The sequence below is a fragment of the Pristiophorus japonicus genome, chromosome 13 (genome assembly GCF_044704955.1).
Source record: "Pristiophorus japonicus isolate sPriJap1 chromosome 13, sPriJap1.hap1, whole genome shotgun sequence".
In the NCBI taxonomy this organism is placed as follows: domain Eukaryota; kingdom Metazoa; phylum Chordata; class Chondrichthyes; family Pristiophoridae; genus Pristiophorus; species Pristiophorus japonicus.
Genome location: NC_091989.1, coordinates 20,778,435 through 20,805,382, shown reverse-complemented (window position 1 = coordinate 20,805,382; position 26,948 = coordinate 20,778,435). Strand labels below are relative to the sequence as shown.

The 26,948-nt window shown below is 45.2% G+C and overlaps 1 protein-coding gene across 4 annotated transcripts in view; it reads right to left on the bottom strand.

The window, feature by feature from the left end:
- Positions 1 to 21,451: 21,451 nt before the first annotated feature.
- The window catches only part of nrf1 (nuclear respiratory factor 1), an 82,113-nt gene continuing 76,616 nt past the window's right edge, over positions 21,452 to 26,948 (bottom strand). For all 4 annotated transcript variants that reach the window (XM_070897208.1, XM_070897209.1, XM_070897206.1 and 1 more), the window contains one exon: positions 21,452 to 26,948. This exon is cut by the window's right edge and continues 1,186 nt beyond it. The gene's annotated coding sequence lies outside the window, so the exon portion shown is untranslated.

The following is a 26,948-nucleotide window of genomic DNA, read 5'->3' as shown; positions in this document are numbered from 1 at the left end:
GACACAGACACACACACACCTAGATACAGACACACCTAGACACAGGCACCAATACACCTAGACACAGACACACCTAGACGCAGACACCCACACACCTAGACACAGGCACACACACACCTAGACACAGACACACCGAGACACAGACTCACCTAGATACAGACACCCACACACCTAGACACAGGCACACCTAGACACAGACAACCACACACCTAGACACAGGCACCCACACACCTAGACACAGACACACATAGACACAGACCCCCACACAACTAGACACAGACACACCTAGACACAGACACCCACACACCTAGACACAGACACCCACACAACTAGACACAGACACACCTAGACACAGACTCACCGAGACACAGACACCCACACACCTAGACACAGACACCCACACAACTAGACACAGACACCCACACACCTAGACACAGACACACCTAGACACAGACAACCTAGACACAGGCACCCACACACCTAGACACAGACACACACACACCTAGACACAGACACACCTAGACACAGGCAGCAACACACCTATACACAGATACACCTAGACACAGACACCCACACACCTAGACACAGACACAGGCACACCTAGACACAGACACACCTAGACACAGACACCCACACACCTAGACACAGGCACACATAGACACAGACACCCACACACCTAGACACAGACACACACACACACCTAGACACAGACACACACACACACCTAGACACAGACACACCTAGACACAGACTCACCGAGACACAGACACCTACACACCTAGACACAGGCACCCACACACCTAGACACAGACACACACACACCTAGACACAGACACACCTAGACACAGACACCCACACACCTAGACACAGACACACCTAGCCACAGACACCCACACACATAGATACAGACACACACACACACCTAGACATAGACACACCTAGACACAGACACCCACACACCTAGACACAGATACACACACACACCTAGACACAGACACAGCTAGACATAGACACCCACACATCCAGACGCAGACACACCTAGACACAGACACTCACACACCTAGACACAGACACACACACACACCTAGACACATACACCCACACACCTAGACACAGACACACCTAGACACAGACACACACATACACCTAAATACAGACAATCTAGACACAGGCACCCACACACCTAGACACAGACACACATACACCTGGACACAGACACACCTAGACACAGGCACCAACACACCTAGACACAGACACACCTAGACACAGACACGCACACACCTAGACACAGACACACACACGCCTAGACACAGACACACCTAGACACAGACTCACCTAGAGACAGGCACCCACACACCTAGACACAGACACACCTAGACACAGACACCCACACACATAGACACAGACACCCACACACCTAGACACAGAAACACACACACCTAGCCACAGACACACCTAGTCACAGACTCACCGAGACACAGACACCCACACACCTAGACACAGGCACCCACACACCTAGATACAGACACACACACACACCTAGACACGGACACACCTAGACACAGACACCCACACACTTAGACACAGACACACCTAGGCACAGACACCCACACACATAGATACAGACACACACACACACCTAGACACAGACACACTTAGACACAGGCACACACACACCTAGACACAGACACACCTAGACACAGACACACACACACATAGACACAGACACCCACACTCCTAGACACAGACACACACACACACACACACATACATAAGAACATAGGAACATAAGAACATAAGAAATAGGACCAGAAGTAGGCCATTCAGCCCCTCGAGCCTGCTCTGTCATTTAATACGATCATGGCTGATCCGATCATGGACTCAGCTCCACTTCCCCGCCCGTTCCCCATAACCCCTTATTCCTTTATCGGTTAAGAAACTGTCTATCTCTGTCTTAAATTTATTCAATGTCCCAGCTTCCACAGCTCTCGGAGGCAGCAAATTCCACAGATTTACAACCCTCTGAGAGAAGAAATTCCTCCTCATCTCGTTTTTAAATGGGTGGCCCCTTATTCTAAGATCATGCCCCCTAGTTCTAGTCTCCCCTATCAGTGGAAACATCCTCTTTGCATCTACCTTGTCAAGCCTCCTCATAATCTTATACATTTCAATAAGATCACATCTCATTCTTCTGAATTCCAATGAGTAGAGGCCCAACCTACTCAACCTTTCCTCATAAGTCAACCCCTTCATCTCCAGAATCAACCTAGTGAAGCTTCTCTGAACTGCCTCCAAAGCAAGTATATCCTTTCGTAAATATGGAAACCAAAACTGCACGCAGTATTCCAGGTGTGGCCTCACCAATACCTTGTATATCTGTAGCAAGACTTCCCTGATTTTATACTCCATCCCCTTTGCAATAAAGGCCAAGATTCCATTGGCTTTCCTGATCACTTGCTGTACCTGCATACTAACCTTTTGTGTTTCATGCACCAGGACCCCAGCTCCCGCTGTACTGCAGCACAATGCAATTTTTCTCCATTTAAATAATAACTTGCTCTTTGATTTTTTCTGCCAAAGTGCATAACCTCACACTTTCCAACATTATACTCCATCTGCAAAATTTTTGCCCACTCACTTAGCCTGTCTATGTCCTTTTACAGATTTTTTGTGTCCTCCTCACACATTGCTTTTCCTCCCACCTTTGTATCATCGGGAAACTTAGTTACGTTACAGTCGGTCCTTTCTTCCAAGTCGTTAATATAGATTGTAAATAGTTGGGGTCCCAGCACTGATCCCTGCGGCACCCCAATAGTTACTGATTGCCAACCCAAGAATGAATCATTTATCCCGACTCTCTGTTTTCTGTTAGTTAGTCAATCCTCTATCCATGCTAATTTATTACCCCCAACCCCGTGAACTTTTTATCTTGTGCAGTAACCTTTTATGTGGCACCTTGTCAAATGCCTTCTGGAAGTCCAAATACACCACATCCACTGGTTCTCCTTTATCCACCCTGTTCGATACATCCTCAAAGAATTCCAGCAAATTTGTCAAACATGACTTCCTCTTCATAAATCCATGCTGACTCTGCCTGACCAAATTTTGCTTTTCCAAATGTCCTGCTACTGCTTCTTTAATAATGGCTTCTTTAATAACATTTTCCCAACCACAGATGTTAGGTTAACTGGTCTATAGTTTCCTGCTTTTTGTCTGACTCTTTTTTTAAATAGGGATGTTACATTTTCAGTTTTCCAATCTGCTGGGACCTCCCCAGAATCCAGGGAATTTTGGTAAATTACAACCTATGCATCCACTATCCCTGCCATTACTTCTCTTAAGACCCTAGGCTACAAGCCATCAGGTCCAGGGGATTTATCAACCTTTAGTCCCATTATCTTACACCTAGACACAGACACCCACACACCTAGACTCTCACACACTAGACAATCACCCACACACCTAAACACAGACACACCTAGACACAGACACCCACACACCTAGACACCTAGGCTCAGACACACACACACCGAGGCACACACACACACCTAAACACAGACACATCCACACACCTAGTCACAAACACACACACACCTAGACACAGACACCCACACATATCTAGACACACAGACACACACACACACCTAGACACAAACACCCACACACCTAGACACATACACAGACACACCTAGACACAGACACACCTAGACACAGACACCTACATAGCTAGACACAGACACTCACACACCTAGACACAGAAACCCAGACATACACACACATGCACTTTAAGCAGCGGTCACTAGGTAGTGATTAGGAGTGGGAAATTTGTCTGAGTATTATTCCCTCCCTATCTCCGGCATTGAGGTCAGTTGTCAAACCTGGAGTGCCGTGTTCAGTTGTGATGAAGGTATTGCAGCAAGGGCCAACCTGAATCAGAGAGGCTGCAGGGAGGGACAACAAGAATGACCTCAACAATGACCGCAACAATGAGCTATGAGGAATGTTTAGAGAAGGTGCAACTATACAGTGTAGAGAGAAAAGGGTTAAAGGAGGGAATCTCATTGGGGTATGGAAAGTATTAAAGGACTGCGTGTGGAAGCTGCTGTTTGCTCAGTATAAATCCACTGTAAATAATATTAGCATTGAATTCCCATCTGTCAGCTCAGCAGTCACTGCACTCTTGTTGGTTCTGAACTAACCTGGTCGCTTCAGTCATCTGTTTCCCTTTCTCTTGACATTGTCTATCCAGCACTTCCTTGGTCTTCCTATTCCATGTATCTCTGTGTGCCATCCATGAAGAGTCTACAGCACAGATTCAGGCCATTCAGCCCAGCAGGTCTATGCCAGTGTTTATATTCCACTCAAGCCGCCTCCCACCCCTCTTCATCTAATAGTATTGTAGCTTTTCCCATTCTTGAAACCCAGACGGATCGTAGTGATCTAATATGTCCTTACTATACAGTATAAATGCACACGAGGCCCATACTTGAGAAAAGATCACTCTGCGACCAGTTACCTTTATTACCAAGACCTCAAGAGCCAGACGGTGGGTGGAGCTTCCCCTTTTATACCGGAAAGTCCAGGTTAGGAGTGTCTCCCACAAGTTTGCCCCCTGTGGTCACTGTTCTCAAGGTATACAACTTAGGTCGACTTATACATGGGTTACAATGACGGTTGAATACATGACATCACCTCCCCCCCAAAGTCTTATTGGGATCACTGGTGGGCGTAGTTTATAGGCCCCCAAATAATAACTTCACGGTGGGGTGGACAATAATCAAGGGAATAATGGAAGCATGTGAAAAAGGAACGGCAGTAATCACGGGGGATTTTAACCTACATATCGATTGGTCAAATCAAATTGCACGGGGTAGCCTTGAGGAGGAATTCATAGAATGCATACGGGATTGTTTCTTAGAACAGTATGTTACATAACCTACAAGGGAGCAAGCTATCTTAGATCTGGTCCTGTGTAATGAGACAGGAATAATAAACAATCTCCTAGTAAAAGATCCTCTCGGAATGAGTGATCACAGTATGGTTGAATTTGTAATACAGATTGAGGGTGAAGAAGTAGTGTCTCAAATGAGCTGAAACAAAGGGGACTACAGTGGGATGAGGGCAGAGTTGGCTAAAGTAGACTGGGAACACAGACTAAATGGTGGCACAATTGAGGAACAGTGGAGGACTTTTAAGGAGCTCTTTCATAGTGCTCAACAAAAATATATTCCAGTGAAAAAGAAGGGCGGTAAGAGAAGGGATAACCAGCCGTGGAAAACCAAGGGAATAAAGGAGAGTATCAATTTAAAAACCAATGCGTATAAGGTGGCCAAGGTTAGTGGGAAACTAGAAGATAGGGAACATTTTAAACAACAGCAAAGAATGACTAAGAAAGCAATAAAGAAAGGAAAGATAGATTACGAAAGTAAACTTGCGCAAAACATAAAAACAGATAGCAAAAGCTTTTACCGATATATAAAACGGAAAAGAGTGACTAAAGTAAATGTTGGTCCTTTAGAAGATGAGAAGGGGGATTTAATAATGGGAAATGTGGAAATGGCTGAGACCTTAAACAATTATTTTGCTTCGGTCTTCACAGTGGAAGACACAAAATACATTCCAAAAATTGCTGGTCACGGGAATGTGGGAAGGGAGGACCTTGAGATAATCATTATCACTAGGGGGGTAGTGCTGGACAGGCTAATGGGACTCAAGGTAGACAAGTCCCCTGGTCCTGATGAAATGCATCGCAGGGTATTAAAAGAGATGGCGGAAGTTATGGTGGATGCATTCGTTATAATCTACCAAAATTCTCTGGACTCTGGGGAGGTACCAGCGGATTGGAAAGCAGCTAATGTAACGCCTCTGTTTAAAAAAGGGGGCAGACAAAAGGCAGGTAACTAGAGGCCGGTTAGTTTAACATCTGTAATGGGGAAAATGCTTGAAGCTATCATTAAGGAAGAAATAGCGGGACATCTAGATAGGAATAGTGCAATCAAGCAGACGCAACATGGATTCATGAAGGGGAAATCATGTTTAACTAATTTACTGGAATTCTTTGAGGATATAACAAGCATGGTGGATAGAGGTGTACCGATGGATGTGGTGTATTTAGATTTCCAAAAGGCATTCGATAAGGTGCCACACAAAAGGTTACTGCAGAAGATAAAGGTATGCGGAGTCAGAGGAAATGTATTAGCATGGATCGAGAATTGGCTGGCTAACAGAAAGCAGAGAGTCGGGATAAATGGGTCCTTTTCGAGTTGGAAATCGGTGGTTAGTGGTGTGCCACAGGGATCGGTGCTGGGACCACAACTGTTTACAATATACATAGATGACCTGGAAGAGGGGACAGAGTGTAGTGTAACAAAATTTGCAGATGACACAAAGATTAGTGGGAAAGCGGGTTGTGTAGAGGACACAGAGAGGCTGTAAAGAGATTTAGATAGGTTAAGCGAATGGGTTAAGGTTTGGCAGATGGAATACAATGTCGGAAAATGTGAGGTCATCCGCAGTAAAAGGGAATATTATTTGAATGGGGAGAAATTACAACATGCTGCGGTGCAGAGGGACCTGGGGGTTCTTGTGCATGAATCCCAAAAAGCTAGTTTGCAGGTGCAGCAGGTAATCAGGAAGGCGAATGGAATGTTGGCCTTCATTGCGAGAGGGATGGAGTACAAAAGCAGGGAGGTCCTGCTGCAACTGTACAGGATATTGGTGAGGCCGCACCTGGAGTACTGCGTGCAGTTTTGGTCACTTTAATTAAGGAAGGATATACTAGCTTTGGAGGGGGTACAGAGACGAGTCACTAGGCTGATTCCGGAGATGAGGGGGTTACCTTATGATGATAGATTGAGTAGACTGGGTCTTTACTCATTGGAGTTCAGAAGGGTGAGAGGTGATCTTATAGAAACATTTAAAATAATGAAAGGGATAGACAAGATAGAGGCAGAGAGGTTGTTTCCAATGGTCGGGGAGACTAGAACTAGGGGGCACAGCCTCAAAATACGGGGGGAGCCAATTTAAAACCGAGTTGAGAAGGAATTTCTTCTCCCAGAGGTTTGCGAATCTGTGGAACTCTCTGCCCAAGGAAGCAGTTGAGGCTAGCTCATTGAATGTATTCAAATCACAGATAGATAGATTTTTAACCAATAAGGGAATTAAGGGTTATGGGGAGCGGGCGGGTAAGTGGAGCTGAGTCCACGGCCAGATCAGCCATGATCTTGTTGAATGGCGGAGCAGGCTCGAGGGGCTAGATGGCCTACTCCTGTTCCTAATTCTTATGTTCTTATGTTCTTATGTTATCACAGGTTAAGTCTCTCTGGTGATTTACGCTCCCTTGTAGAGCGCCTGAGTTGGGGCTCCAGTTGTTGGGCGCTGGCCTGAGTGTCTGCTGTTTGCGGTGCTTCAGGCCTGTCCGGACTGCCCACAGTGACTGGGCTCTCCTCCACTTGGTTTCGGTGTTCGGTCACCTGTGGTGGAGTGAACTCTACATCGTGTTCTTCCTCTGCTTCTTCTATGGGGTTGCTGAACCTCATTTTAGTTTCATCCACGTGCTTGTGGCAAATTTGTTCATTGGTAAGTTTAACTACCAAAACCCTATTCCCCTCTTTGGCAATCACAGTGCCTGCGAGCCATTTGGACCCTGCAGCATAATTAAGGACAAAAACAGGGTCATTGACATAAATACATCGCGCCCTCGCATTCCCGTCATGCTGGTCACATTGTGACTGACGCCTGCTTTCAACAATTTCTTTCATAGTAGGGTGTATAAGGGATAACCTGGTTTTGAGCGTCCTTTTCATTAGCAGTTCTGTGGGTGGAACCCCTGTGAGCGAGTGTGGTCGGGATCTATTGGCCAACAGGAGGCGTGATAAGCGGCTTTGTAGGGAACTTCCTTGGATTCTGAGCATCCCCTGTTTGATTATCTGCACTGCTTGTTCCGCCTGGCCGTTTGAGGCTGGCTTGAACGGTGCCGTTCTGACATGGTTAATTCCATTGTCTGCCATGAAGTCCTGGAATTCAGTGCTTGTGAAGCACGGGCCATTGTTGCTGACCAAGACATCCGGTAGACCATGGGCGGCGAACATTGCCCGTAGACTTTCTACCGTGGCAGAGGATGTGCTTGAATTTAAAATGGCACACTCAATCCATTTGGAGTAGGCGTCTACTACAACCAAAAACATTTTTCCCATGAAAGGACCTGCATAGTCCACATGGATGCGTGACCATGGCTTGGCGGGCTAGGACCAGGGGCTAAGGCAGGCTTCCCTGGGTGCGTTGCCCAGCTGAGCACACGTGTTGCATCTGCGAACACAAAGTTCCAGGTCTGCATCTATCCCTGGCCGCCAAACGTGTGACCTGGCAATTGCCTTCATCATGACAAAGCCCGGGTGCTCATTGTGAAGTTCTCTGATAAACACCTCTCTGCTCTTCTGGGGTTTGACTATTCGGTTTCCCCACAGTCGGCAATCGGCCTGAATCGAGAGTTCATCCTTGAGCCTATGAAATGGTTTAAACTCCTCAGGGCATGCCCCATACGTGGCTGCCCAGTCCCCATTCAGGACTCATTTCTTAACTAAAGACAGTAGCGGGTCTTTATTTGGCCAGACTTTAATCTGACGGGCTGTCACAAGTGAGCCTTCGCTTTCGAAAGCTTCAACAGCCATGACCATCTCAGCATCATGCTCAGCTGTCCCCTCAGTGGTGGCTAGTGGGAGCCTGCTGAGTGCATCGGCACAGTTTTCAGTGCCCGGTCTGTGCCGAATTGTGTAGTCATAGGCGGCTAATGTAAGTGCCCACCTCTGTATGCGAGCCGATGCATTCGCATTTATGGCCTTGTTGTCGGCCAAAAGGGACGTTAGGGGTTTGTGATCTGTCTCCAGCTCAAATTTCCTGGTGAATTTTTTTTACTGCATATACACATGCTAGCACTTCCTTTTCTACCATCCCGTAGGCCCTTTTGCCCGGGACAGATTTCTGGAGGCATAAGCCACCAGCTGTAACTGACCATTGGCATTCACATGCTGCAACACACACCCGACCCCATAGGACGACGCACCACACGTTAAAACTAGTTTCTTACACAGGTCATATAATGTTAACAGTTTGTTGGAGCATAACAAATTGTGTGCTCTATCAAAAGCCCTTTCCTGGCTGTTCCCCAGACCCAATCGCGACCATTGCATAGGAGCACATGTAGCGGCTTCAACAGCGTGCTCAATTTGGGAAGAAAATTCCAAAATAGTTCAGGAGCTCCAGGAACGAACACAGCTCCGTCATGTTACGGGGTCTGGGTGCTCTCTGGATCGCTTCCGTTTTGGACGCAGTAGTTCTGATCCCATCTGCTGCTACCCTCCTCCCCAGGAATTCTACCTCTGGAGCTAAGAAGACGCACTTCGCCTTTTTCAGTCGCAGCCCTACCCGGTCCAGTCTGCGTAGCACCTCCTCCAGGTTGTGGAGGTGTTCTTCAGTATCGCAACCCGTGATGAGGATGTCGTCTTGAAAAACCACCGTCCTTGGAATCTACTTGAGGAGGCTTTCCATATTTCGCTGAAAGATCGCGGCGGCCGAACGAATCCCGAACGAACATCTGTTATACTCAAACAACCCCTTGTGTGTCGTGATGGTGGTCAGCTTCTTCGACTCACTCGCCAGCTCCTGGGTCATGTAAGCTGAGGTCAGGTCCAATTTTGAAAAAAGTGTGCCACCGGTTAGCGTCGCAAAGAGGTCCTCTGCTCTCGGTAACGGGTACTGGTCTTGGAGTGACACCCGATTGATGGTGGCCTTGTAATCGCCACTTATCCTGAATGACCCATCCGCCTTGAGCACCGGCACGATCGGGCTCGCCCAGTCACTGAATTCGACTGGCGAGATGATGCCTTCCCTCAGCAGTCGGTCCAATTCGCATTCTATCTTTCCCGCATCACGTACAGCACCGCTCTGGCTTGTGGTGTACTGGCCTGGTGTACAGGTTTACGTGAATCACTACCTTGGTCCCCATGAAAGTGCCGATGCCGGGTTGAAATAATGAGTCAAATTTGTAAAGGACCTGTGAGCATGATACTCGATCCACAGAAGAAATTGCATTGACATCGTCCCATTTCCAGTTCATGACAGCAAGCCAACTCCTCCCCAGTAGTGCGGGACCGTCCCCCGGGACAATCCAGAGTGGCAACCTGTTCTCCGAATCACGACTACCGTAGCGCTGCCTAGCACCGGAATGATCTCCTTTGTATATGTCTGTAGCAGTGCGTCAATCAGCAATAATTTTGGCCTCCTGGCCTTGGACACCCACAACCTTTTGAACTGTTTGATACTCATCAGGGACTGGCTGGCCCCGTGTCTAGCTCCATTAATACTGGGATGCCATTGAGGAGCACTTTCATCATTATCGGTGGCATCCTGGTATATGAACTGTATAGGTCCTCCACATGAACTCGCTGAACTTCAGCTTCCAGCGATTTCCCCCAGTATTCATTTGGCCTCGTAGGGCTTACATCGGCCCGTCCTCCTTGTACATCAACCTGGCTGCAGGCTTCCTGCACATACACGCCAAGTGACCGCTGACATTGCAGTTTCTGCAGGTATATTGCTGATACCTGCAAGCTCTGGCTGGGTGTTTGCCGTCACACCTCCAGCATGAGCTGGAGGCCCCGTTGTTGGAAACGAAAGGTCCATTACCAGTCGATCGTCTCTGTAACTATCCTTAAGCGCACCATTATCAGGTGTTGATGGCCCCATTACTGGCCGCATTGTCTATTGCGATGGCATGAATCGCCGTTCAGCTAGCCATTGTCTCTGTTGAATTCTGCCTTTGGATTCGACTGCATGCTGGGGCATTTCCGATTGCCCTTGTCTGCCTAGAGAACTGTGTGCCGCGTTAATAATGTTGACTCCCTGGTCGTTTGCCGCATTTGAGCCAAGATTTTTGCCATAAATCATTCTGGTCTCTTCCTCCTCTGAGATAATTGTCTGGACTATCATAGCCGTCGCTTCCAAGGTCAAGTCTTTGGTATCAATCAGTTTCCTGAAAACCCCAGCGTGCCCGATGCCCTCAATATAAAAGTCTCGCAACATCTCCGTTCTGCATGCATCTGGGAACTTACATAGGCTCGCCAGTCGCCTGAGATCTGCCACGAAGTCTGGAACGCTTTGCCCTTCTCGCCGCCGGTGCATGTAAAACCGGTGTCTCGCCATGTGCATGCTGCTCGCCGGTTTAAGGTGTTCCCCCATCAACTTACTGAGCTCTTCAAACGTCTTGTCCACTGGCTTCTCTGGCGCTAGAAGGTCCTTCATCAGGGAGTGCGTTCAGGATCCACAAACCGTCAGGAGAAGAGCCCTGCGTTTGTCGGCCGAATCCTGTCCCAACCATTCCTTAGTGACAAAACTTTGCTGTAGTCTCTCAATAAAGTTGTCCCAATCATCACCAACACAGTACCTCTCTTCTGTGTTGCCAGTGGCGATGCTCGCGTGGTTTCAATCCCAGTTTCTCGTCGCCAATAATATGTCCTTACTATACAGTATAAATGCACACGAGGCCCATACTTGAGAAAAGATCACTGTGACCAGTTACCTTTATTACCAAGACCTCAAGAGCCAGACGGTGGGTGGAGCTTCCCCTTTTATACTGGAAAGTCCAGGTTAGGAGTGTCTCCCACAAGTTCGCCCCCTGTGGTCAGTGTTCTCAAGGTATACAACTTAGGTCAGCTTATACATGGGTTACATGACAGATCTTTCTCGGATCTTACATATAAGCCTTTGTTTCTTGTCCATGCCAGTTTTTAATTAAAAGAAAGACTTGGATTTATACAGCAACTTTCACGACCACTGGACGTCTCAAAGCGCTTTACTTTTGGAGTGAGGTCACTGTTGTAGCGTAGGAAATGCAGCAGCCAATTTGCGCACAAGCAAGCTCCCACAAACAGCAATGTGATAATGACCAGATAATCTGCTTTTTTTTGTTATGTTGATTGAGGGATAAATATTGGCCGGAATACCAGGATAACACCTCTGCCCTTCTTCGAAATAGTGCCATGGGATCTTTTAACGTCCTCCTGAGAGAGTAGACGGGACCTCAAGTTTAACGTCTCATCCGAAAGATGAGAGGTTCTTGATTCTATACATCCTGGTTTAAGGGCGCAGGGTAAAGAAGTCTACCCAGAGGGTGGTTCTACACGCGATTGGTCTTGACGATTCACCCAGCTCTCACTAGTGGCTCCAAACACCACACCCCTGTGACCTTGCCTCGATTGCCATGCTAAACCTAGTGAAAGTAGCCGAGGAGTAATGGCCAAATACTTGGCCAATTCTAGATCTCAGAAGCCAAGACGTAAATAATAATTAGCTATAAAGCTGTATTTATGTACTAAAAAAGAATGAAAGACTTGCATTTCATGAGCTCAGGATGTCCCAAAGCACTTTACATCCAGTGAGGTACTTTTTGGAGTTTAGGCACCGTTGTAATGTAGGAAACACGGCAGCCAATTTGCGCACAGCAAGCTCCCACAAGCAGCAATGTGATAATGACCATCATGTTGGTTGAGGGATAAATACTAAAGTTACAATATGTTTGTACTCAGTTTTTGATAGAGCACAGGAGGTAATATTTGAGGCTATGCACAGGAAGTCCAGATCATAGATTAGTCATGAGCTTGGAGGCCATGAGCTGAAGACTCAAATGAGTGGCTCCATCCTTCTCAAGAAGGTCCCTCAAAAAATAAATCCTTACATGGAGCAAACCCACCGTTAAAGGAAACTCACTGCCATTTGCTCCAGTGAAGCGCCTTGGGACGTTTTATTATGTTAAAGGCGCTATATAAATGCAAGTTGTTGTTGTGCTTGTTCATTAGTGCAGGAGCACACAGTAAAACAGAGGGGTGTTTAAATAAACTGTATCAAAGGAATCACCACTGATTTTAGAAACACCAGATTATAAAGGGGAAGTGAATCAGTAACAAGGCTATCATTTTACTGCAATGATATCATGAACCAGAAGGGTGAAGTTCTGGGTGTGGACTTAAAAACCCAGGGATTAAATTAAATTACAGTCTCGTGCTTATTTTCTATGCCCTGAGCTGTTATTATGCTGCTCAACATTAACTTGCTTACAGACAAGGACTCAGCACATTTTACAGCACGACTGTTGGAGAGGGCTCAGAGCGCAGCAGGCCAAGTGATACTGGGCCCAGGCTCCAGGTTACAAGCAGAGACTCACCGAGCCCAACTTATCTCCATTGAAGGAGACACGATCCAGGCTCTTCAAATATGGAGAGTCGCAGAAATCAGACTCCTTCAGAGGGAAGGTGATCTGAGAATCTCGACTTCATACTTTGCTGCAGTGAATGATTGCCCAGTGAGGTGAACAATGCCAGCAAATTCAAGGGGTATGAGAGATATAGTATGTTATTTTTCAAACTTTGGAAGCAGACAGCTGGAGTACATTGCTACACATTCCTATGTACTGAGGAGTGTATAATGTAAATGCAAACAGGTTAAATAGTCCTGAGCATAAAACTGAAAGACAAAGAAAAAAAACTGAAGGACACAAATAGAAATAAACATCTCAAACCAAAAAGAAGTTGGTATCAGTTAGAGATGCCATGAAGTTGTCAGATAAGAATTAGGAACAGGAGTAGGCCATCTAGCCCCTCGAGCCTGCTCCGCCATTCAATAAGATCATGGCTGATCTGGCCGTGGACTCAGCTCCACTTACCCGCCCGTTCCCCATAATCCTTAATTCCCTTATTGGTTAAAAATTTATTGAGGGTCTTTGTAAAACCCAACTGGTTCCCGACAGGATACTGTGGGGGGGCTGGTGCAGGTGAGTTTGTAACCTGACGTCATCGGGACCAAATCTGCATATTTAGGAACATAGGAATGGGAGTAGGCCATTCAGCCCTTCGAGCCCATTAAATTAGATCATGGCTGACTCCATCTACCTGCCTTGGTGACGTAATACTTAACACCCGTCACAAAATAAAGAATAAAACGTAAGGGGCAGAACATTTAACTTCAGGCGAAGTGTGAAAATGGGCAGCAAAGATGGGCTGCGCATGATACCACCTTGGTGGATTTTCCTAAAGCGTTGGTCATCATGTGGCAATCCTGTAGGTGAGACTTTTCTTCCCGTTAAAGCCTCGATGAAGGGCTAAGACTCATGGTGCAGGACACCACCAAAGTTGAGGTGAGCAGGAGAGGAGACTGTCCCTTTAAAAAAACAAGTGTACAAAGCTCAGCTCTGCAGGGCGAAAGACAGAATTAGACGTTAGTTATTTTATATAAACAAATAACAAAGGAAGAAAAGGTGAGGCAGCTGTTTAAATGGTGGGGCTGTTTACACAAAACAAACCAACTGCCTGACTCACGCACACAGGGGCTTACAGGCCTGGGTTTAAATTGTGGTCACCGGGACTGAATGGTGTGGTGGGGTGGGTCAGGAAGCGACCTTTCACCTCTGAGATTTGGTTCGAACCCAGTGTGGAGCGACGGGGTGAAAGTTCCTCTGATTGCTGGCCCCAGCAGTTTGAGATGGAATGAGTCTGGGCCATCGCAATCCAGGTCCCGGTGGCCATGTGCCCAAATAGGGTTGCCAACTCTGGTTGGATATATTCCTGGAGGTTTCAACACATTACCTGCTAACTCCAGCTGTCCTGCCCAAATAGCATTGTTTTCCCCATCTCCCAATATTTTTAAATAATTCATTAAAAAGTGTTAAAAGAAAATAAAAACCACACAATATATTTTTTACAGCCCCCATGAATTTCTTCTCCCAAGTTGCTGGCAGCAGAGTCCAGCAGATTAATGTTTCATTCCTGGAGACTCCAGGACAATCCTGGAGAGTTGGCAACCTTATGCCAGTTGCACAATCTGCCCTTAAATTGGCACTAAATTGAAGAGCAGGGGAGTTCTCTCGGTGACCTGGCCAATATCTATCCTTCAACCAACATCACTAAAAACAGATTATCTGGTTATTATCTCATTGCTGTTTGTGGGAGCTTGCTGTGCACAAATTGATTGCCGAGTTTCCTACATTATGACAGTGATTAAACTTCAAAAAGTACTTCATTGGCTGTAAAGCGCTTTGGGACGTCCTGAGGTAGTGAAAGGTGCTACAGAAATGCAAGTACTTATTTTAGTCTCATTTCAAAGCCACAATGTGGTACCACCTGAGGAATGGTCTCTTGGGCAAAGGGAACCTGATACCCCAGTTAAGGGTCAACATGTTCAGGGCAGGCAATCGAAAAAAAGACTGAGTTCAACATGTTAAGAGGTGTAGAGAGCCTTTAGTGAAACATTTAGGAGGCTTAGTCACCGAATTGTGGTGAGCTTGAGAGTTTTGGAAAGGCAAATACAACTTAAAATAGACCATAAGCAGTCGGCTCAAAACACTGGAAAGATCTATTTATAGATGAGATGCTTTGAAAAAGCTGCTGCAGCTTCTGGCAAATGATTTAAAAATAAAATTCCACATTTTCAAATCTCTTGCAGGAAATCAAAGCAGCACACGATTGAAAATGGTGGATTGGGGAGACAACGCCATTCCAGGATAGAAGATGAAGGATCCCATGTAAAGAGCATCAGATACTGGGAACGATTCAAGATCCTTCAATTTTACAGTCGATCAGGGGAGCTTCAATGTATATGAAATATTAAATGTTTAAGACACAGGAAACACGGAATATTCTAAGAAAATAGGACTTGAGGAAAGAAATGGAAATTAATCAAAAATAAATGATCAAATAAACTTCTTTACTCAAAAAGGGAAAATATTAAAATTCAAAAACGTGGGGCTAATTCAAAATGCAATGAGATGCCATGTCAGGTGAGTTAATGTTGCAGGCGGATAACCTTCAATCAATCGATGGCCTGTTCTCATGTTCTTCTCTCCAATATGATTATCTACGATTATTTTGGTAATTGCATTGAAAACCAACAATGCTCCCTCTAGTGCTTCAATGGAAGTCCTGTTTGGGTGGTGCTTGGAGCACAAATGGCATCAGTGACCCTGGGTTCTTGGTCAGGGTTCCTTCTCAATGTCACTATCCAGTGCCTCCCTGCCATTGCCCAGCCATCGACTCCATCCCTCTCCCTGGCCACTTTCTGAGGCTGAATCAGACCATTCACAACCTTGACGTCCCATTTAACTTCGAATGAGCTTCCCTCCATCATGAAGACCACCCGTCCCCACCCCTGCATCAGCTATTCTGCTGCCGAAAGCCTCACGCATATCTTTTTTACCTCTAGACTTGACTATTCTAATACTCTCCTGGCCGCCCTTCCAACTTCCACCCTCCATAAGCTTGAACTCATCCAAAGCTCTGCAGCCCGTATCCTAACTCACACCAAGTCCCGTTCACCCACTACCCCTGTGTTCGCTGACCTACATTGGCTCCCGGTCTGGCAGCACTTCAAGTTAAAAATTCTCATCCTTGTTTTCAAATCCCTCCCTGGCCTCGCCCCTCCCTATCTCTGTAACCTTGACGAGCCTTACATCCCTCCGAGATCTCTGTGCTCCTCCAATTCTGGCCTCTTGTACATCCCCAATTTTAATCGCTCCACCATTGGAGGATGCAGCTTCAGCTGCCTGGGCCCTAGGCTCTGGAATTCCGTTCCTAAGCCTCTCCGTGTCTCTAGCCTTCTCTCCTCCTTTAAGACACCCCTTAAAACCTACCTCTTTGACCAAGCTTTTGGTCACCCGTCCTAATATCTCATGTGGCTCGGTGTCAAATTTTGTTTGGTAACGCTCCTGTGAAGCATCTGGAGACGTTTTACTAGGTTAGAGGTGCCATACAAATACAAGTTGTTGTTGAAGTGTGTATGGAAGGACAGGATTGGGCTCAGCTCTGATGCCTCCCACAATCAGATTAGACCACCAGCACACACTGGTGAGGTTCACCCATGAAGAATGAGCACTTGGATGAGGTAGTGGAGAGCATCTTATGAACCTATGCCTCAGCAATGAAACAATGCCTTCAAGAGAGGGGTTAATGGATGTGATGTAATTGGCATCACGGAGACATGGTTCCAGGGTGACCAAGGCTGGGAACTCAATATCTAGGAGTATTCAACATTTAGGAAGGATAGGCAGAGAGGAAAAGGAGGTGGGGTGGCGTTGCTGGTTAAAGAGGAAATTAATGCAATAGTAAGGAGGGACATTAGCCTGGATGATGTGGAATCGGTATGGGTGGAGCTACGGAATACCAAGGGGCAGAAAATGCTCGTGGGAATTGTGTACAGACCACCAAACAGTAGCAGTGAGGTTGGGGACAGCATCAAACAAGAAATAAAGGAATTGTGCAATAAAGGTACAGCAGTTATCATGGGTGACTTTAATCTACATGTTGATTGGGCTAACCAAACTGGTAGCAATGCGGTGGAGGAGGATTTCCTGGCGTGTATTAGGGATGGTTTTCTAGACCAATATGTCGAGGAATCAACTAGAGAGCTGGCCATCCTAGACTCGGTGATGTGTAATGAGAAGGGACTAATTAGCAATCTTGTTGTGCAAGGCCCCTTGGGGAAGAGTGACCATAATATGGTAGAATTCGTTATTAAGATGGAGAGTGACATAGTTAATTCGGAAACTAGGGTCCTGAACTTAAGGAAAGGTAACTTCGATGGTATGAGGCGTGAATTGGCTACAATAGACTGGCAAAGGATACTTAAAAGGGTTGACAGTGGATAAGCAATGGCAAACATTTAAAGATCACATGGATGAACTTTAGCAATTGTACATCCCTGTCTGGAGTAAAAATAAAACAGGGAAGGTGACTCAACTGTGGCTAACAAGGGAAATTAAGGATAGTGTTAAAACCAAGGAAGAGGCATATAAATTGGCTAGAAAAAGCAACAAACCTGAGGACTGGGAGAAATTTAGAATTCAACAGAGGAGGACAAAGGGTTTAATTAAGAGGGGGGAAAATAGAGTATGAGGAAGCTTGCAGGGAACATAAAAACTGACTGCAAAAGCTTCTATAAATATGTGAAGAGAAAAAGATTAGTGAAGACAAATGAAGACCTTGCAGTTGGATTCAGGTGAATTTATAATGGGGAACAAAGAAATGGCAGACCAATTGAACAAATACTTCGGCTCTGTCTTCACGAAGGAAGACACAAATAACCTTCCGAATGTACTAGGGGACAGTGAGTCTAGTGAGAAGGAGGAACTGAAGGATATCCTTATTAGACGGGAAATTGTTAGGGAAATTGATTGGATTGAAGGCCGATAAATGCCCGGGGTCTGATAGTCTGCATCCCAGAGTACTTAAGGAAGTGGCCCGAGAAATAGTGGATGCATTGGTGATCATTTTCCAAAAGTCTATCGACTCTGGATCAGTTCCTATGGACTGGAGGGTAGCTAATGTAACACCTCTTTTTAAAAAAGGAGGGAGAGAAAACAGGTAATTATGACCGGTTAGCCTGACATCAGTAGTGGGGAAATGTTGAAATCAATCATTAAGGATGAAATAGCAGCGCACTTGGAAAGCAGTGACAGGATTGGTCCAAGTCATCATGGATTTATGAAAGGGAAATCATGCTTGATGAATCTTCTGGAATTTTTTGAGGATGTAACTAGCTGAGTGGACAAGGGAGAACCAGTGGATGTGGTGTATTTAGACTTTCAAAAGGCTTTTGACAAGGTCCCGCACAAGAGCCTGGTGTGCAAAATCAAAGCGCATGATATTGAGGGTAACGTACTGACGTGGATAGAGAACTGGTTGGCAGACAGGAAGCAGAGAGTCGGGATAAACGGGTCCTTTTCAGAATGGCAGGCAGTGACTAGTGGAGTGCCGCAGGGCTCAGTGCTGGGACCCCAGCTCTTCACAATATACATTAACGATTTAGATGAAGGAATTGAGTGTAATATCTCCAAGTTTGCAGACGACACTAAACTGGGTGGCGGTGTCAGCTGTGAGGAGGACACTAAGAGGCTGCAGAGTGACTTGGACAGGTTAGGTGACTGGGCATATGCATGGCAGATGCAGTATGGTGTGGATAAATGTGAGGTTATCCATTTTGGGGGCAAAAATAAGGCGGCAGAATATTATCTGAATGGCGGCAGATTAGGAAAAGGGGAGGTGCAACGAGACCTGGGTGTCATGGTTCATCAGTCATTGAAAGTTGGCATGCAGGTACAGCAGGCGGTGAAGAAGACAAATGGTATGTTGGCCTTCATAGCTAGGGGATTTGAGTATAGGAGCAGGGATGTCTTACTGCAGGTGTACAGGGCTTTAGTGAGGCCTCACCTGGAATATTGTGCTCAGTTTTGGTCTCCTAATCTGAGGAAGGACGTTCTTGCTATTGAGGGAGTGCAGCGAAGGTTCACCAGACTGATTCCAGGGATGGCTGGACTGTCATATGAGGAGAAACTTGATCAACTGGGCCTTTATTCACTGGAGTTTAAAAGGATGAGAGGGGATCTCATAGAAACATATAAGATTCTGAGGGGACTGGGCAGGTTAGATGTGGGAAGAATGTTCCCGATGTTGGGGAAGTCCAGAACCAGGGGACATAGTCTCAGGATAAGGGGTAGGCCATTTAGGACTGAGATGAGGAGAAACTTCTTCACTCAGAGAGTTGTTAACCTGTGGAATTTCCTGCCGCAGAGTTGTTGATGCCAGTTCATTGGATATATTCAAGAGGGAGTTAGATATGGCCCTTACGGCCAAGGGGATCAAGGGGTATGGAGAGAAAGCAGGAAAGGGGTACTGAGGGAATGATCAGCCATGATCTTATTGAATGGCGGTGCAGGCTCGAAGGGCCAAATGGCCTACTCCTGCACTATGTTTCTATGGGATGGAGGGAAATTGGCAAAGATAATCTACAGGAAGCAGTAGATACAAATATGTCAGACATGAAAAGAACAGCTAGTCAATCAACCCTGCCTCACATTCATGATGGCTTGACCAGGCACTTCTTAACCCCCCCCCCCTCCCTCCCGAACCCATATAATCTCCTGAGAGAGGCAAAAGACAAAAACCCAATGCCAATAAGGGAAAAAATAATTGGAGAATTTCTCTGACACCTCCGGCCATTGAAACCAGTCCAGATCATAGTAGGCAACACCTTTCTCAAGTTTTGCATTGTAAACCCTTTTTGAGTTCAGTGTTTGAGGTTCTGGCTTGGTTGTAGTCTTCGGATGGTAGAGGAGTTCCAGCCATCACACCACAGAGCTGTACCCATTGATTGATTCCATGCCCCCTAGTTGATGGAGGAAGCTTTACAATGTGGCTAGTGAACAAACTCTAACATTTTCTGTTGGTAGGTATTTACTCTCAAATCAACTCAGCGGTCAAGCTCCAGCAGTCTCTCATATCTTGAGGAGGAATTTTGGTGCCAAGGCGAAGGATATTAGTGTGTGAAAAGGCACAACTATTCAATTTCTCATGCAACGTATTTGTTTGAAGCAATTCCACTTCAGGTACATCATGGGTCAGGTGCAGAGGAAAGCTTTCCCCTACTCTACCCCAATGAGTCTACTGTACTTTATTGGTTGTAAAGTGTTTTAGGATATCCTTAAGTCATGAAAGGCGCTATAAAAATGCAAGTGTCTTTCATTTCTCACCCCAGAAGAGCACCAGCCTGACATTTCAATCACCTGTACCAGTGAGCGAGTGCGCCAAATTCAGTAAATTATGTGTCGTGGGCCTATGCCTACAAGGAATCATGCTGTTGAGAATGGCCAATGTTAATTTGTGCAGGACTAAAAAAATATGAATTTGTGGAAGACTTTATTTGAACTTAGGTCCAAGAAGTGACAGTTTAATTTTGGGCGGGGTACAGGGCAGACACACAGTGGAATGAGGCCAGATTTCATATTCAAGAGGAAATAAAACCTGGATTTATTCTGGTCTCTGCGTGATTATGTGTTTACTAAATAAATACAAGGGCCCTTATCAGGGTCTAGTTCTCATTACGTTCAGCTTACATTGAATGTATTTAAAGTATCAAATTGACATATCATCTTCTCAAGTGTATTTCTAGCTTTAGCAAGAGATGGCGTAGAGAGGTGGAGAAGACATGGGGAGGAGAGTGAGTATTGGGGTGAGATAGATGGGTGAAGGAGATGTGGAGAAGAGATGGTGGAAGGAATGTAAGGGGGTAGGGAGAGGAAAATGGGGGAGCAAAGGAGAGAAAGGGATGGGAAGAAGTACAGATGAAGGAGGGATTGGTAGGGAGAGGGAGGGAAGGAGAGAAGTACAGATGAAGGAAGGAGCAGGGAAGATAGAGACAGCCAGAAGAGTGTGCAATTATGCTGACTATGGATAGTTTTGTCTCATGCCCTACAAAGTCTCTGTCCCCTCACCCAACTGCTAAGCCCAGTTGTCATAATAGTGATCATCGTGGACTGAGTGCCTGCATTATGTTGCTATATATTTCTTAGCCAATGCTTTAAGTTATTGCAAAGACCATCGTGTGGCTGTAATAAAAGAGGCAAAGGCCAGCAGCCTTCATCTTACCAGGATTATTCACATCTTTATTACACACCATGAGCTCGCTAGGCCCCAAAAAAGCCGGCGGTGTTTAGATAGCAAATCACATTTCCCAAACAAAAAAAAAAGCAACATATAAAATAAAATCAAATGCAAATTACTTCATTCAAATACATTTTCAGAGTATCCAAGGGGAATAAATATGGTAGCAAACAAACCACAGTACTTCTACGACCTGCAGTCACCTTCAGCACTTAAAAGAACTTTTCTTTATTATATATATACAGTATTTGTATCTATATGAAGATTCAATCGTTGCAATGTGTCCCCTTAGAGCCTTTGGCCACCATCTGCAGTATCCATTGGTCCATTTTACGAACTAGACAAAATATGGTGGGCAATGGCAATTTAATCCCCCCCCCCCCCCCCACTGCCCATATAAAAGATGTAGGTGTGCAAACCATTTTCAACCCATTCTAGCTTGCTGAATGGGATCACGTTTCATAGTACCTGGAATCACTGCATTCATTTTTGCATGGTGTCCAAATTACTCCCGTGACCTCTCCCTCTGCCGACAATCCCATCCCCCCCCCCCCCCCCCACCCCAAAAGTTAACCGCTTCCGCAAGGAATTTAGCCAATACTATAGTGGTTGCAAGAGTCATTTCAGCCCCGTCATGAATTATCATCCAGGTTTTCAGTTGGAGGAATAAGGATCCTGTCTCCCCTTTGCCCCAGTGTTGGGCGTGAGCTGGATAGGATTAAACAAGGCAACAGCGGGAAGACAAAGTAAGTACAATGCAATGCTATCACCAGGATTTTAGTGAAGCGTGACAGTTGTTGAGGGAAACTTCCATATCATCTACACCAGAAAAGCAAACAGCATCCAGCAGTACCACTGCAGATTCCCCATCTCTGGACGGGCCCCACTTAAACCGGGCTGGGACCAGCGTCCTGGAGAATCGAATATCTAGGGCTGTAGATACAGCTTTAAACTAAAAAATAGTGGTGGGGGGGGGGGGGGGGCGGGGGTGTTCAGGTGAGGGGAAATGTAGATACCTAAAGAGAAAGGTCAATGGAACTGTGGCAATTTGGGTAAAAATAAGCAGAGTGTGACAGGAAGGGACAGAGAGTGTAATGATAGCATTGCAGCAGAGAATAAGGTCAAAGCAGGGAATAATGGAAAACAAAATTAAAGGCTCTTTATCTGAATGCTTGGTGCATTCATAACAAGATAGACGAACTAGTGGCACAGATAAATGGGTTTGATCGAATAGCCATTACAGAGACGTGGTTGCAAGGTGACCCAAGGTAGGGAACTAAATGTTCCAGGGTACCTGACATTTCGAAAAGACAGGCAGAATGGTAAATGGGGGGGGGGGGGGGGAGCCCCAATAATAAAGGATAACATAAAGAGAGTAGAGAGAGAAAAAATCTTGGCTCGGAAGATCAGGAAGTAGAATCAGTATGGGTGGAGATACGGTATAACAAGGGACAGAAAAGACCGGTGGGAGTAGTCTATAGCCCCCCCCCTTAACGGTAGCCATACCGTTGGACAGAATATTAATCAAGAAATAGTAGGAGCTTGTAATGAAGATAATGCAATAATCGTGGGGGACTTTAATCTTCATATAGACTGGACAAATCAAATTGGCAAAGGTAGTCTGGAGGTCAAGTTCATGGAATGTATTTGGGACAGTTTCCTCGAACAATACGTCATGGAACCAACCAGGGAACAGGCTATTTTAGATCTTGTATTGTGTAATGAGACAGGGTTAATTAGCAATCTCATAGTAAAGGATAATCTCTGGGGTAATGTGATTATAATACGATAGAATTTCACATTAAGTTTGAGAGTGACTTGCCTAAGTCTGAAACCAGTCTTAAACTTAAATAAAGCCAAATATATAGGTATGAAGGGTGAGTTGGCCAAGGTGGATTGGAAAAATAGATTAAAAGGTATGGCAGTAGATAAGCAGTGGCTAGCATTTAAAGAAGTATTTCATCATTCTCAACAAAAATACACACTATTGAGAAACAAAAACTCCATAGGAAGTGATCCATCCGTGGCTAACTAAAGAAGTTAAGGATAACATTAGATTGAAAGAAGCTTATAATGTTGCGAAGAATAATAGTAAGCTTAGGATTGGGAGTTTCAGAAACCAGCAAAGGATGACCAAAAAAATGATGATAAGGGAAAAAAAAAGAGAAAATTAGCAAGAAATATAAAAACAGGCTGTAAGAGGATAATACTTGTTTTACAGTATGTAAAAAGGAAAGAGTAGCAAAAGTAAATATTGGTCCCTTAGAGGCTGAGGCAGGAGAAATTATGGGGAATAAGGAAATGGCAGAAACATTTAACAAATATTTTGTATCTGTTTTCACAGTAGAAGATGCAAAAAGCATATGCAAAATGGTGGGGAACCAAGGTTCTAATGAGGGTGAGGAACTTAATGAAATTCATATAAGTAGAGAAAAAGTACTAGAGAAACTAATGAGATTAAAAGCCGACAAATCCCCTGGACCCGATGGCCTACACCCTAGGGTTCAAAAAGAGGTGGCTACAGAGATAGTGGATGCATTGGTTTTGATCTTTCAAAATTCCCTAGATTCTAGAACGGTCCCAGCAGATTGGAAGGTAGCAAATGTAACACCGCTATTCAAGAAAGGAGGGAAAGAGAAAACAGGAAACTACAGGCCAGTTAGCCTGATATCAGTCGTGGGAAAATGCTGGAATCCATTGTTAAGGAAATTGTATTAGGGCTCTGAGAAAATCATAACATGATTAGGCAGAGTCAACATGGTTTTATGAAAGGGTAATCATCTTTGACAAATTTGTTAAGAGTTTTTTTGAGGATATAACTCGCAGGGTAGATAAAGGGATATGGATGTGGTATATTTGGATTTCCAAAAGGCATTCGATAAGGTGCCACATAAAAGATTATTACACAACATAAGGGCTCATAGGATTGGAGGTAATGTACAAGCATGGATAGAGGATTGGTTAACGGACAGAAAATAGAGTAGGGATAAACGGGTCTTTTTCAGGTTGGCAGGTTGTAAGCTAGTGGGGTGTCACAAGGATCAGTGCCGGGGCCTCAGCTATTTACAATCTATATTAATGACCTAGATGAAGGGACCGAGTGTAATCTATCTAAAAGTTTACTGACAATGCAAAGCTCGGTGGGACAGTAAGCTGAGGGAGAACACAAAGCATCTGCAAAGGGATATAGACAGACTAAATGAGTGGGCAGTAAGGTGGCAGATGGAGTATAATGTAGGGAAATGTAGTGTAGTATCAAAACTTGAGCGCTTATTACTCCTGTGAAGTGCCTTGGGACGTTTCACTACGTTAAAGGCGCTATATAAATACAAGTTGTTGTTTTTGAAATGTGAGGTTATTCACTTTGGTAGGAAGAATTTTAAAAATCAGAATATTTTTTAAGATGAGGAACTTTTAAATGTTGGTGTTGAGAGATTTGGGTGTCCTTGTACAAGAAACACAGAAAGCTAGCATGCAGGTACAGCAAGCAATAAGGAAGGCAAATGGCATGTTGTCCTTTATTGCAAGGGGGTTGGAATATAAGAGTAAGCAATTGTATAGAGTCTTGGTGAGACCACACCTGGAGTACTGCGCATAGTTTTGGTCTCCTTATCCAAGGAAGAATATAGTTGCCTTGGAGGCGGTACAACGGAGGTCCACTAGATTGATTCCTGGGATGAGAGGGCTGTCCTATGACGAGAAATTGTAGAATGGACCTATACGCTCTAGAGTTTAGAAGAATGAGGTGTGATCTCATTGAAACATACAAGATTGTGATGGGGATTGACAGAGTAGATGCTGAGAGGTTGTTTCCCCTGGCTGGAGTGTCTAGAACTAGGGGGCACAGTCTCAGGATAAGAGGTAGGCAATTTAAGACAGAGCTGAGGAGGAATTTCTTCACTCAGAGGGTTGTGATTCTCTGCCCTAGAGGGCTGTGGATGCTGAGTCTCTGAGTATATTCAAGGCTGAGATAGATAGATTGGGTCTAGGCGAATCAAAGAATATGGGGATCGGGTGGGAAAGTGGAGTTGAGGTTGATGATCAGCCTTGATCTTATTGAATGGCGGAGCAGGCTCGACGGGCTGTATGGCCTATTCCTGTTCCTATTTCTTATGAGAGGGTTCTAAACTGTATAACACTAGGACGAAGTACTGGTGTGGCACAGGTCTGTCACTGGTAGTGGGAGTGATGAATTAAGAACAGTGCACAAGAAGGATATAGGCACGACATTAAAACATATTGGCTTAAGTGCGATTTTTCGGAGAGTGTACTGGGTGCCAACATTGCAGTGTACTTTACATGGCTGGAAACCAGACCAGGAAAGGTCAATGGCAAGGAATACTGAAGCGGTTTAATAGTGCCCAGCCCGGCAGTATTTTGACTTTATTAAGCTCTCTTCACTTTCATATAACAACCGAGGAGAATTAATCGCTGCACCAGGTTACCTCTAGTCTGGTACATCAGCATGTATGGGTGCCAGCGTCTACAACACACAATGAGATCATCCGAGTCTGTGTTTCATCCCGTCAGGATACGAGTGCGAGAGCAGTCCCCTTCTTGCCCCAGTTACTAGTTCAGCCTCTCTCACCCACTTTAGACAAGCTCCCTTGAACAATGCCAAATGAAGCCCAACTTTATCACATTGCTCTTAGCCCAAACTCGACCATGAGCTCCACTTGCAATTTGATTTATTTGTTTCTGCCTGTACACTAAGAAGAGAAACTCCACAAAGAAAAGTTTAACTTCAGAAAAGCAGCAGGAACAAGGCTTAGACAATACTGGGATCTGGAATGGCTTTAAATTCATGCAGTTCAACTAATATGTCTTAAATCTAAAATACCTTTCACATCTAAATAACAGTGAACAATGGTAGTACTGATAGCGCTAATGTGCGGGTTAACTTTGTAGAATAAAACAATTTAATTCAATGGCTTGAATGATAGAGACCTGCCAAATGTGGTTAAAATTCCCCAAATACAGGTATGAAGGGAAAGCATTCTGCTCGGGCTCTGTTAATTTGAGGCTACCTTCAATTCCTAGGAACGTTTTACTACTTTAAAGGCGTTACATAAATGCAAGTTGTTGTTGTTGTATTCCTATTCCCTCAGTACAACTTTAGTACAAAGCAAATTCCCTAAAAATGTTTCATGACCAATGTTCCCTCTCATTTTTTTTTCTGGGTGCGCCATCTCTTCCAGCGGTAGGAGCTGGTGAACGGTCTGGGTGGTACCTCGATTTCCCCTTCGGGGGGGACCGGGGACACATTGTTCACGACTGCTTGTTAAGTGGACACGGTTTAATAGCGGGAGTGGGTCGGTGTCGCGAGATGGATCACTGCACTCACGACGACAACAACTTGTAACAACAGCCTGCACCCCCCCGCCCCTGCTGCGGGAGCCCCAGTCTGGAGCCCAAAGCCTGGCAAAGTAGGCCCGCTCTGCTCGATGTTCCTTTATAGCAGCAGCTTCTGCT